This window comes from Ascaphus truei, chromosome 4 (genome assembly GCF_040206685.1).
Source record: "Ascaphus truei isolate aAscTru1 chromosome 4, aAscTru1.hap1, whole genome shotgun sequence".
Classification (NCBI taxonomy): domain Eukaryota; kingdom Metazoa; phylum Chordata; class Amphibia; order Anura; family Ascaphidae; genus Ascaphus; species Ascaphus truei.
Genome location: NC_134486.1, coordinates 162,026,247 through 162,041,232, shown reverse-complemented (window position 1 = coordinate 162,041,232; position 14,986 = coordinate 162,026,247).

Here is a 14,986-nt window from a genome sequence, read left to right as displayed (position 1 = left end):
GGGCAAATTTAATCTTGTGTCTCCCGTTTCGCAACTCACTCCGCTTTTTAATAATCCCAATTTCCCCCCAGGCTGTGATTATAAACAATTCGACCAAATTAAAGCTAAACATATTAGAGTAGTTGCCGACCTAGTGCATAAAGGAAAACTTTCTAGTTTCCAAGAGTTCCTAACTAGGTATGAGGCACCAGACCTTAGTATGTTTAAATATCTACAGATCAGAATTTTTTTCCAAAAATGTCCCCAAAATTAGAATTTACTCCCTTCACAAGTTTTGAAGCACTATGTAGGAGAGGTAGTTATCAAAAAGGTTTGATAACTAGAATAAAAGCCAGTTTGGAGGCCTTGGTCAATTCACATGATCATGACTGCATGCTCAAATGGGCAGCGGATTTGAAAATAGAAATTGACAGGGATGATTGGGAGGATATATAGGAGTTTGCTGCAAAAACTTCCATATGCACAGCAACTAAAGAAAATATATATAAAATTTTATTCATTGGTACCTCACGCCATGGCGGCTGAAGCAAATCTACCCTGTGGTGTCTGATCTGTGCTGGAGGGGTTGTGGGCAGAGAAGCGATATGGTCCACATTTGGTGAACGTGTCCGGCAATAGAAATATTGGATCGTTATCCAATCTATTAAAAAAAGAAATAACGGATGTGTCCATTTCTATGGACCCACTGACTATTTTGTTGGCTAAACCAGTTGAAGATATTGGCTGCCCGCCTTCTGCGCCCTACCTGATCCCTCCTGAGCCTGCCTGCGCCCCCACTGTGAAGAGAGGGTCTGATCAGAGCTGTGGTCTGAATAAGAGCTTTCTGAGTAGGAGCTATCTTCATGTCATGTGTTTCAGCCTGCGTTCCATCTGGATCCAAGATGGCACCTCCCGTTTCAGTTAAAGACACAGCTTCCCTAAAAAAAAAAACCACAGCCAGATCCTAAGTTGTCTATGACAATACTGAATGTTGATGATCCATTAAAAATGTGCTAAAGAGATGGGTTTCCGATGATGTCATCAGGAATGGGGGTGTAGGAGGGGAGCTCCGCAGACCCACCGGCTAAAACTTAATAAATAACGCTCCCAAACCAGAAATTCAAGGCTCAAAAACATACCCCCATTACTTGGAGAGATCGGAGCATGTCCAAACACACAAAGAAGCCAGCAGCACCGGCGGTGTCACGGTTCTTCTCCCCGACACAGAAGAGTCCAGCAAACCAAGAGGGTGGCGGACCACGAGGCTCACAAGAGCCGCAAGCAGCTCTAAATATGGGTACGAAAGCCCATGCAACTCTTGAAATGGAGATAGAGGAACCGATCACCCGATCCTACCTGGAGAGCCTATTCTCCACCATGCATGTCAAGCTCCAAACATCCCTGCAGGCAGAAATCAAAGCAGCAGTAGCGGAGATTAAACAGGAGATGTCTGGCCTAACAGAGAGGACAACGACTCTGGAAGGTGGACTGGAGGAGTCCCTGGCAAGACAAACAGCAGCCGAGGAAGAAATCATCCGGCTAGGAGAGGAGATCTCCCGTCTCAAAGACGGGCAGGAAGACCAAGAAAATAGAGACAGGCGCCAGAATCTGCGCATAAGAAATGTACCGGAGACGGTCTTACCTGGCCAGCTTCGTCCCTATCTTGCGGAACTGTTCACATCGCTCTGCGGCCCGCTAGAGGACATGGACCTAGAGATGGATAGGGCCAACCGGGCGGTAGCTCCCAGATCAGAAGATCCCAACTGGCGACGCGATGTAATCATAAGATTACACAGCTATACAGTAAAGGAGAAGATCATCACCGCCTGCAGAGGGAAAGAGTCACTACCTTTCCAAAATGAAACCCTCCAAATTTTCAACGACCTGTCACGGATAACAGTCGACCGAAGGAGAGAAATGAAGCCCTTGACCTCATTCCTCCGGGAGAAGGTGAAGTACCGCTGGGGCTTTCCGTTCAAGCTTACGGTAAGCTATGACGGCAAATTCCTAACCATCCGCCGCCCTGAGGACATGGCCCCATTCGTGAAAGCCCTGGGTCTGACCCCGCCGCTTTCCTGGACAACGGAGCAACTACAAGACCCACCGCACCGGGAGGACGCGGAACCACGCAGCACCCGTCCCGCGAGGAGAACGGCGGCGCCAAGGCAGTCTAAGAACAGATGAGAAGCACCGTAGTCCACAGCGAAGACGGGAGCACATGACGGCTCAAGAACCACACCAGACCCAGCCAGACGCATAGCTTCTGAATCCGACCCCTGACGATCGGAGGCAACCCACAGCTGAAGCTACTATAACTTTTGACGCTGACCGAATGGCAGTTGAAGAGTGCTGAAGTCCGGCTGGGCTTTAGGGGTTGGCGGGGGGAATAGGAGGGGAGCGCGATGCTCCGACAACAGCACTGCGATCTACTAACTGTAAGTAGCAAAATTTAATCTGTCTAAGGCCCGGGTACAGGACTATGGACCCCAGGCTCGGTTCGCACGACTGTTGCTACCCTCCCCACCCCCCAGACTAGGAAATACTAGTTAACTGGGAAGCTGCCTAATGAGCCCTGCACAAGACAGGAAGCCCAAATGACTTCGATAATGGAAGCAGCGGCAGTGACACTATTACAGTAACTGGCAGTCTAGATTAGCTGGCCACATGGATCTAGTGCTAAGCCGTCCCTACTGTATGCCACAGTTGAGTTATGTAAAAAAAAAAAAAACCTGTTCCTCAGTTGATGAATGTTGAAGTTGAGAAAAGTTGTATGTGTTATAATATAATGTACTCCCTTTTCTCTCCCCCCTTCCCCCTCCCCCCCTCACGCTCCAAAGCCCATAAGCTTGCCCTTCCGCCGCAGAAGATATGGCCACACGGCCCCATACTAATGATGCTGCCTGCGGTAATAAAATACGTTGTCAAACCCTCTGAGGAAGGCACACGGCGGGCCACATAGATCAAATAGAAATGTCATAAGGATCCTCGGATATTAACTTCACTAAATGTAAGAGCCCCATCCCTCCCCCCCTCTTCCCCGACCAGCAAGCGTAGGAAGTATTCCGTTTATGTTCAGCATGATACCTAAAAACTTTAATGCAATGTGCTGTTGTGTTACCTGTCAACCCAGGTCTCCCCCTCCCCACTCCCTCTTATCTCCCCACCCCTCCCATCTCCCCCCCTTTTCCCAGGTCCAAAACCTATAAGCTTGACCGACTGACAAAAAGAGAGGTTATACTGTAATGCTTTTCATGTACTGAGCTTGTTAAGAGTTGTTCTCACGTTTATTACACTGGTTTTAAGGATTGTCAGAAAGATCTCCATGTTATGGCTATGCTAGGAGTTTTCCCTCCCTCCCCACGCCTTCCCCATGTCCAAAACCTATAAGCTTGACCGTAGTGGGTGAGGGATATTATCCCAATATTCAGGGCTCTGCTGTCCTAGGAACATACATGCATATTCAGAGTAATAAAATATGTAACCAAGGCATTAGAGCATGTATAAGAGCTAAGGAGACTCATTAGGATGATATAAACATAGGAGTGTACTAGTTACGCTGGACGGCTAACACAGATCTCTATATATACCATAAAGGTCCTGTATAGACCCCCAGCAAAACAAAAGTACATACCAATCAAACGATCAATGTGAGGAACTCCCTTGAAGCACAGCTCAGTCCTTGATTAGTGGGTGCGTCATGCCAGACGTAATTGCAGAGAGTAGTCCCATAGGGTACAGTGGCGGAGCACAACCGTGCAAACAATGGGGGCTGCAAACTAGTATCGGATATAAAAAGGTTTATTAAGTGGTCAAAAGGAGTACATAGTAACTCTGACGCGTTTCGGGACCTGCGTCCCTTTGACCCCTTTCCCCCCCTCCAATTTCCCCCCCCCCCCCTCTTAAACTAAGGTAGAGCTTACACCAATCCTGGCCGTACTTATTGGAGGTCCTTAGCTGACCTCGTCCCACTTTGCCTCTTGCTGCTGACCCTGTCCCAGCAGCCTATTCCCCCCCCCCCTCTCGACCTTCCCTGCCCTCCTCCCACCCAACCCCTCGTCGGGTGGGCCTGACACCCATACTCAAACAGCACCATCAAGAAGCGTTTAAAAGGTTCTCTGAACCAACGAACCAGGATCTCCCCGGTGGGAAGGGCGAGACCCCGATGGACACTAAACTCTCTCGCCCAAATGGCTAGTCAGTCCGCAATTAAACTTGTATCACTAAACGTAAAGGGCCTGAATAATAATAGAAAAAGACGACTGGCGCTCCAAGAGCTGAAAAAGTCCAAGGGAGATATCATCTTCCTCCAAGAGACGCACTTTACATCCCAAGAGCTGCCCAAATTGATTAGCAATGTATTCCCTACGGGTTTCTTCTCGTCATTTAACAGTAAAAAGCGGGGAGTAGCGATCCTGCTCCGACAAGGAACCCCATTCAATATCACCAAAACCACTTCAGACCCAGAGGGTAGATTTCTAATGGTATATGGCTCACTGGCTGGCTCGCCGGTCGCTCTGATCAATATCTACGCGCCAAATGATAATCAAACGGAATTCCTGAAAGCAGTGTTAGAAAAGGTTGACCCTACCTATCTATCTTCGTTGATTGTGGGCGGAGACTTTAATATGGCCATAAACTCTGCGGAGGACAGAACCTCAGGCCAACAAGGCCAACACAGAGCTCCACCTCAGAGGATGGAGAAACAATTTAAAACAATCACCAAGGAATATTCCTTAATGGACATCTGGAGAATCCAACACCAGGGCCAAAAAGATTACACATTCTATTCCGCACCCCACCAGTCATACTCTCGTATAGACTATTTTTTTGCTACCAAATATATCCTGGAAGCCTGCACAAATTCGGACTTAGGCCCCATTACATGGTCAGATCACGCCCCCATCACATTAACCCTATCCACCCCATTTCATAAATTAACCGCCTACACTTGGAAGCTGAACGACTCCCTACTGAACCACCCGGAGGTAGAAAAAGAAATTAAAAAGGCTCTTAGGGAGTACTTCGCTCTCAACTGGGGCATAGTAGACTCTCCGGCGATTCTGTGGGAAGCCCATAGGGCAGGAATTAGGGGAACTTTTATTTCAATTGTATCCCACAGAAAGGCCAAGGTGAAATTAATAACAGATCTGACAACTAAAATAATTATACATATATAAGGAGACAAAGGATGCTCCTAAAAAGATCCCACTTTAATGCACAGCAAAGCCGAAAATAGTCCACAGGTATAGTAACCCACTAGAGTAATGGTAAGGCTATAAGGGTACAATTAAGTAACCGCTCCCAACACTGTGGGAGGACAATTACCACTAAAATGCCCTAGGGCAAAAATAATAAATGATTTATTGATATTCAGAAGTCGACGCAGTAACACACACTCAAAATAACCATAAAAACAATTAAAACATAAATCACGGGTGAGGCTGAACCTTGAGAAAGCGCCAGCCCCTTATGCGCGAAACGATCATCGGCATGACGTCACCACGGGTGAGACTGTTCCTGGTAGTTTGTGTGGGGTTGTTCGAGTTGTTAACTGCCTAGCAGAGGTAGTTTATGCATATATCAGGTCCGGTTTTTGATGCACATGCCGCGGTTCATTTATATAATGTGGTATAATGTGCACTAATGATTTACTGAATCATTGATCGTGTGACCTAGTACCTATATAGGTTTTGTGATATATGACAGTGGCACATTTATTTGCATTCACTACTCTGCATGCATCACTACCTACTGTCAGTGTGATATCCAACTATTGATACTGAGCAGATCAATCACAGCATGCAATGATTAGTGCAACCTCCACCATACCCTGAGACCAGAGGCTCTAGCATTCTCTATTGCCTATCATTTGTATTTACCATTGTGTCTCACACTACCACCTGGTACTGGTAAGGGGACATACACTAATATTTGGGAATTCATCTTATAATAATATCCCCTTACCCTGCCTCACCCGTGATTTATGTTTTAATTGTTTTTATGGTTATTTTGAGTGTGTGTTACTGCGTCGACTTCTGAATATCAATAAATCATTTATTATTTTTGCCCTAGGCCATTTTAGTGGTAATTGTCCTCCCACAGTGTTGGGAGCGGTTACTTAATTGTACCCTTATAGCCTTACCATTACTCTAGTGGGTTACTATACCTGTGGACTATTTTCGGCTTTGCTGTGCATTAAAGTGGGATCTTTTTAGGAGCATCCTTTGTCTCCTTATATATGTATGTCTGTCATCCCTATCATAGAGTTGGTATTCAATATTGAGGTGAGCGGTATGTCACTAGTTGTTACAACTAAAATAATTAAGCTGGAACAACAGCACAAACCCAACCCCTCGAAAAAGATTTATAAAACCTTGACCGCAGCCAGGAATGAGCTAAAACAAGCCCAAATGGAAGAAGTAGAAAAAGCTCTTACATGGACTAGTCAGAAATACTATGACAAGGGCAATAAGGCTGACATACTTTTGGCGAGCAAACTAAGAGGTATACAGAAGCGTTCCCAGATCACAGCGATAAAAAATTAATCGTGAGAAATAATCTATAACGAACAGAAAATAGCGGAGGAATTTACCGCATTTTATATTAAACTTTATAACCTCAAGGCTCAGGGTGGGAACACGGGGACACCAGCCACTGAACCTTGTAGTAATTACCTGTCCGATTGCCTCCTACCAACACTGACAGAGGAGGAGAATCAAATGCTTAACGCAAAAATTACCCAAAAAGAGCTGGCGGACGCAATAAAAACATTAAAAATCTCAAAAGCCGGAGACTTCCGGTGACGTCAAGGGGAATGGTAGCTTGAAAGAGACGCTTCCGACCCCCTCTGAATGAATAGCACTAACGAAGCATATTAAATAATAAAATAATCAAGAGAAGCGGAGGAATCCCTAAGTGAACCCCCAAAGACTTTGCTCCGGTGACTAGCTGGGCTCCGAAGTGGCTGGCTCCGGCGTCCCGGAGAGCTGTGTCGGAGACCCCCTGCCCCCGGTGCGGGACTTTCCCCTCTGCAGCCCGCAAAATTCAAATCTGACGGAGAGACTACGGAGACGAGAGGCGACTGGACTCCGCGCGCCCCGAGGAGCCAAGAATAGAGGGGAATCAGCGGTGATCGGGGACGGAACCCCCGACCCCCTGTGGGGTAAGAGAAGCGCCCGCTGTGGCCGCCTGAGGCCGTGAGGAAAGGCGCGAGCGAAGACCACCCGTTACGGGTCCAGCTCCCCCCCCCCAGGACGGCACACGTAAATAAAAGGTACAAACCTGACCTAGGGCCCTGCTGGGAGTGAAGAACACCGGGAGGGGACCCACTAGTGAAGGGAGCCATAGGCCTCAGTAGCGTGGTGAGGGAGGAGACGGCCATCTTGGGGGAGCACCACCACGTGGAAGCACCACCACCACACAAAGGTGCCTCAGAGAGAACGACCTGCAGGTCAGAAACACAGCCCTAAGGCCAGAACCCCTGGGTCCAATAACCCCATATCTACCCAGACAAGCTGTACTAGACTAAACAAACAATCCTATCCTACTGCACTAAAAAGACCCCACAGTTCCTGCGGCATCTCTACATCTAAACCCCCCCAATAAATACATACAAGCGGAGGGGAAGGTAGCCAGCATGAGCGGCAAAAATAAGAAGGCAGCTCAGCAGTCAGTGACGAGCTACTTCCCACAAAGCCAGCGGACCGCGGGGAGTTGCGAGACCTCCCAAGATGGCGGCTCAGCCGACACGCGGGAGGGCCCGAGCGGGGCGCACGAGCAGGAAATTGAAAACATAGATGTGAACAAAACATATTTAGAAAACCTCTTCACCAGAATGAGGAAGGAGTTTCGGGATGATTTGGGTAAAGCCATTAACACCCTAAGGGCGGACTTGAATCTCCAGAATGAGGAAGGAGTTTCGGGATGATTTGGGTAAAGCCATTAACACCCTAAGGGCAGACTTGAATCTCCTAACGGCCAAAACAGATGGGCTGGCAAACACAGTGGAAACACTGGAGCAGGCTCAGTCCTTCGCGGAGGACGAGATCAACCGCCTGCACTGGGAGATCAGAGGGCTCAAGGAAAGTGCCGAGGACCAGGAAAACCGCGATCGGCGGCAGAACTTGAGACTGAGGTATGTCCCAGAAACAGTGGAGACTGAACAGCTGCACACATACCTATCAGACCTCTTTATTCATCTGGTACCTGACCTAACTCCTTAAAAGCTAGAGATGGACAGAGCCCATAGGGCCCTCGGACCTAGGTCCACGGACCCCAAGAGGACCAGAGATATACTGGTCAGGTTCCTTTATTACTCCACAAAGGAGAAAATACTGACGGCGAGCAGGGAGAAAGGACACATTCAGTTCCGGAATGTACATATTGAGATATACAGTGATCTCTCAAAACGTACAGTAGACCGCAGGAGAGAGCTCAGACCCCTCACACTAAAATTAAGGGACAACAAGATTAAATATCGCTGGGGATTCCCTTTTAAAATTGTGGCCCAGGCTGGAGGCAAATTCCACACCCTTTCCTACCCGGAAGAGATACCAAGATTCCTAAAGGGGCTCGGTGTCCCCCACAAGAATGGAGGTGGAATTGCCCCTGAAGATACGGACGGAGACCCAGATCACAGGCCAACAGAGAGGGGACCACGCTCCTCTCAGAGAATAGCCACCCAACGTAACCAGGCAGGTGAGGACTGAGAAATGTCACCTGGAGAGGAAAAGACTACTCCCGGCAAAATTTATATGTTTGGACGACCTATTGCCCCCCCCCTCCCCCCTTACGAGCTTCTGAGACACATACGAGATGAGGAACGCTGGTCTGCCCCCGGCGGGGAACACATACCTACCTGTCCACAAAGAGGGCGCATGCCCCTGGAGCTACAAGGATCTACACATCCCAGCGCAGCAAAGAAGTGGAGACCCCTTTGACCTGGTGAAAGGATTTGAACGCAGAGCCTAAAGCTTATGAGAAAGAGGGGACCCGACTGTATCCGGAAAGCCCTGGAGCTGTTTGCTGGATGGCTCCGAAAATGGCTCCAAATACAACACTTAAACTAGTGTCCCTAAATGTTAGGGGACTTAACTCAGCAATCAAAAGAAAGCTCGCCTTACAAGAATTAAAAAAAACAAAAGGAGATGTGCTATTCTTACAAGAAACGCACTTTAATACGATATCGCCCCCTAACACCTTTCAGAGATACTACCCCAAGGCATATTATGCATCCTGCTCCACTAAAAAAAAAGGGGTAGCCATCTTATTTAGACAAAATGTCAAATTCACACTTCAAAAACAGACCGTAGACCCAGAAGATAGATTCCTCATTCTGCAAGGCACACTATCAGATGTGGAGATTACCCTTGTTAATATATACGCCCCAAATGAGGGTCAAGCTGACTTTTTGAGAGATCTATGTGACAAGCTAGCCCCCCAACCTAGAACTACGCTATTGATAGCAGGAGATTTTAATATGGTTGTAGCACCTGATCAAGATAGGACAAGCCCACTGGGTACTCCCCACCCACGCATTACGACCACAAATGCCAAAAGGTTTCAGAACATACTGAAAGAGTTTTCGCTGATAGATATTTGGCGGGCGCAGCATCAGGGCCAGAGGGACTATTCGTATTTTTCTCCCCCGCACCAGACCTATTCAAGGATTGATTATTTTCTGGGTACTAAAGATATCTTTCAGGCAACCTCCCAGTCGGACATAGGTTCTATAACATGGTCGGACCACGCTCCGGTCTCGCTGACGCTCTTCCTCCCCTTCTATAAATATAATCAATATAATTGGAAACTAAACGATTCTGTTAAACCAAATAGATGTAGAGATAGAGATTAAGCAAAAGCTCAGAGAATATTTTGCACTGAACAAGGGCTCTGTAAAGTCATCAGCGATGCTATGGGAGGCCCATACGGCCACGATTCGAGGGAATATAATTTCCATAGCATCATATAAGAAAAAGCAAAAACAGAAATTGTACGACGAATTAGCGGAGAAAGTTAAACTCCTAGAACATAAACATAAAGCTAATCCCTCAAAACAACTACGCAAAGTACTGGACAAGGCTAGATCTGATTTCAGGCAGATACAAATAGATGAAGTGGAGAGGGCGCTGAGGTGGACGAAGCAGAAATATTATGACAAAGGAAATAAGGCCGACCGGTTATTAGCATCTAAATTAAGAGGTCTGAGAACCAAATCCCAAATATCCGTCATACAAACAAAGACGGGCATCAAAACATATTGCGAAAAACAGATAGCGGCCACATTCTCAGACTTCTACTCCAAACTATATAATTTGAACTTCCCCCAAAACAGCTCCTCAAATGCAGAAGCTATTACTAAGTACCTAGCGTCATGTAACCTTCCAAGCCTTTCAGAAGCTGACTTACTAGAGCTAAATAAAGAAATCGCGCAGGATGATTTACTAGAAGCCATCTCACAACTAAAACCTAGTAAAACGCCAGGCCCGGATGGGTTTTCCAATCAATACTATAAAAAATTTAAATTGATCTTGGCACCACATCTCCTGGATATGTTTAATGAGTTTCTGGAGGGAACGGCTATCCCCGCTTCTATGTCTAGAGCGAATTTGGCACTCATACCAAAGGAAGGGAGAGACCCACTACAGTGTGGTAATTATCGCCCCATAGCCCTCCTTAATTCGGACCTAAAACTTTATAGCAAAATCCTAGCTAACAGACTAACTCCCATTCTCCCAGGCCTGATCCACAAGGACCAAGTCGTATTTATTTCAGGCAGACAAGCCTCAGATAATACGAGAAAAATTATAAACATAATCGACCATGTACATCTCTCATCCACGAAAGCCATCCTGTTACGTTTAGACGCGGAAAAGGCGTTTGACAGGATCAGATGGGAATTTTTAGACCAAACATTAATTAAATTCGGATTTAAGGGCCCATATCTTGAGGGGGTTAGAGCCCTCTATAAAACTCCCACGGCTGTAGTGAAACTCCCAGGAGGAAACTCGAACCCTATAAACATTAGGAATGGTACTAGACAGGGATGTCCCTTGTCTCCACTTCTGTTTGCCCTCTCTATAGAACCCTTGGCAACAACAATCAGAGAGGACAACAATATAAGTGGCATTACAATATGAGATACGGATTACAAGATATCCCTTTTTGCTGACGACATTATCCTAACTCTAGCCAACCCCTTGACTTCACTCCCGAATTTACATTCACAATTAGATACATTTAGCAAAATCTCGGGGTATAAAATCAATATGGATAAGTCGGAAGCATTAAATGTATCTCTACCTAATCCCGAGGCCAAACTGCTACAATTAAATTTTAATTATAAGTGGAGTTCCACGAAAATCAAATACTTGGGAATCCAAATAACACGGGAGTACAAATCACTATATCAATATAACTATCCGCCCCTATTTGAGAGGCTAAAAAAAGACTTACAGAGCTGGAATGAATACCAGATATCTTGGTTAGGCAGAATAGCTACGGTCAAAATGAATATCCTGCCAAGACTTCTGTATTACTTCCAGACTCTCCCAATTGATATCCCAATGTCGGAATTAAAGAATATACAAAACAGAATTTTTCAATTCATTTGGCAAAACAAAAGACCAAGAGTAGCTAGAACCATAATGTTAGCACCAAAAGAATGTGGAGGCTTGGCAGTCCCAGATATTATTAAATATTATTTGGCGGCCCAACTGAAACAAGTGATAATGTGGAACAATGACCCAACTACAAGCTGTTGGACAGGGATAGAGTTTTCCTACGCGAGACCCCTCTCACTCCCGGCCACCCTGTGGACTGTGCGGGGTAGAGAGATCCTCTCGGAAACATTAAAACTGGGAGCAATGAAATGTACATGGAGAGCATGGACCAAAAATAAAGACAAATATGGCTTGACGGCTCACCCCTCCCTATTAACACCCATATTCGATAACCCAGAATTTCCCCCCGGCGGGTTCCCACAGAGACTCAGTAAATTTAAACAGCTGAAGATGATGATAGCAGAGGATTTCTCTGGGCAAGGTAGGCTCTTGCCGACCCAAGAACTGGAAAAAAAATATCAAACGACAAACCTCCCAATATTTGGCTTTTTACAAATCAGGCACTACCTGCAAACAGTATCCAAAGATAAGGCTTTCCAGCAGCTAACAAATTTTGAACGACTGTGCAGGAAAGGGTACTATGCTAAAGGATTGAACTCGGAAATATATCTGGGCCTGGCGCGATCAACAGGCTGTTCCCAACACAGGTATACTGTATGTCCAAATGGGCGGAGGATTTAAATATAGAGATTGATAGAGAAGACTGGGAGGATATCTGGGAGGCAGCATCCAAAACATCGATTTGTACTACCATTAAAGAGAACATCTATAAAATTATACACAGAGAGATAACAAATGACACAGATAGAACACAGACAATAATTCCCTGGCGCACTATCAGATAATAAACCTGACGAATCGGAGTAGTCCCATGAATCAAAAGATGGTATAAAGAAGATCCACAGTCCACAATGTCCCGTTCTTTTACACAGAATGCTGGTCTGAAAATACAAATAAAACAACCATTGCGCAGTACCCTATGGTCAGTATTCCAAGTAGATAGCAACGGTGGGGTCTTGGAATACTGACCATAGGGTACTGCGCAATGGTTGTTTTATTTGTATTTTCAGACCAGCATTCTGTGTAAAAGAACGGGACATTGTGGACTGTGGATCTTCTTTATACCATCTTTTGATTCATGGGACTACTCCGATTCGTCAGGTTTATTATCTGATAGTGCGCCAGGGAATTATTGTCTGTGTTCTATCTGTGTCATTTGATATCTCTCTGTGTATGTTATACAGCCCTTGTGGATAGGGTTGTTATATTCCGAAGGCAGCCATTCCCCAACCTGCCACAACAGGCTGTGAGGAATTCACATTAGGTTTTTTCTTATAAGGGACACCTTAAATATTCATTTTTGCAAAGCACCTGGTTATTTTAGTTAATATTTAGGTATAGTTTTATAGGTTTGAGTGCTGATCACATGCTTTTAGTTTAAATTTTCTTCACTATCTATAAAATTATATTTTACTGGTTCCTAACCCCGAATAGGTTGAGCCAGATCTTCCCCGGGACCCCAGATTTGTGTTGGAGGGGTTCCGGGCAAAGAGGAGACATGGCTCATATCTGGTGGAACTGCCCCAAGACTCAGGTGTTCTGGGTCATGATTCAAACACTAATCCAAGAGTACCTGGGGGTAGAGATTGAGGTGGACCAGCTGACCATGGTGCTGGCCAAGCCAATTGACGAATTAGACACAGCAGAGAGTAAGATGGTGAGCCATGTGCTCACGGCGGCACGTTGTTCCGTTGCTGCAGCGTGGAAGAAGGTGAATGCCCCTGCTAAACAGACTGTACTCCGCAGAATGCGAGAAATAAAGACAATGGAACTTCTTACGGCAAAACTGACCCAAAAGATGGATAAGTTCCATAAGACATGGGAAATTTGGTCAGGTACATAATAAATTCCTAAAGGAAAAGGCAGGATATATACAAAACTGGACGCCATCCCGCAGCACCTCTCCCCCCCCCCCCCCCCCTTATCTCCCTTCTTTTTTCTCTCCTCTCTCTTTCTCTGCTCTCCACCTTTTCTTTTCTCTACTATACTACTAAAAACAGGAAACACGGAAGCGGCAGCTTCCTAGTTAGAACCATAACAGCAGAAACGTACGAGCATTCAGACATACAAACATTTAGATAAACACCTATCTGAATAAAGAAAACGGAATACGGATGTTTTTATTAATATATGCAAATATCAATGTTTATCCAATCTATGTACAACAAAGTTTACTATCTGTTGTGTACCCTGATAAAACAATAAAAAAATTGAAACAAAAAAAAAATATCTCAAAAGCCGCTGGCCCTGACGGCTTCTCCAATGTTTATTACAAAAGATTCTCCCCGATCCTAACTAAACACCTACTCAGCTTATTCAATTCATTCATGGAGGGCAGCCCAATCCCCCCATCAATGACCCAGGCCAATCTCGCCATCATCCACAAAGAGGGTAGGGACCCACTGCTATGTGGGAGCTACCGACTAATCTCCCTACTAAATAACGATCTTAAGCTATACAGCAAAATCCTGGCAAATAGACTGAATCCCATCCTACCGAGATTAATTCACAACGACCAGGTGGGGTTTGTATCTGGCAGACAAGCCTCAGACAACACCCGCAAAATTATAAATATAGTTGATCATGCCCACCTCACAGCTACCAAAGCGGTTCTGTTAAGCCTGGACGCAGAGAAGACGTTCGATAGAATTGATTGGCTATTTCTTGACAAAACAATGCAGAAATTCGGCTTAAAAGATGCGTATCTAGCGGGAGTCCGAGCGCTGTACTGCTGCCCGTCTGCAGTGGTGAAACTCCCGGGGGGTACAGCAAAAAAATTTGAAATAAAAAATGGAACGAGACAGGGATGCCCTTTGTACCCCCTCCTCTTCGCCCTAACAATTGAACCACTAGCGTCTAAAATACGAGACAATATAAATATACAGGGGGTACCAATTGGCGGAATAAACTATAAAGTCTCATTGTTCGCAGACGATATCATATTAACATTAACGCAGCCCCAGATCTCCCTTCCCAACTTACACAAAGAATTAAAGGAATTTGGCAAAATATCAGGATACAAAATTAACAGTGATAAGTCAGAAGCCCTCAACTTAAATCTATCAGAACCTGGGCGTGGCCTGGAGTCTAACTGCAAAGGCTGTGTCTGTCTTAAGCTCCTGCAGACAAAACTTCAAACAAAGAAATAGCGAACATCAATCTGGCCAAAATAAATTTCAAACACCACACTAGAAGACACAAACAATAACGAAATTGGACATTGCTAAGCCCCCCAAATATACAGAACAAGGGAGCAGAAAATAAAGTGAGTAAAAGAAGCTGCTGAGGCCCGTGCGTGACAGGGAGACTCTGTGGAGCTGAGAGGT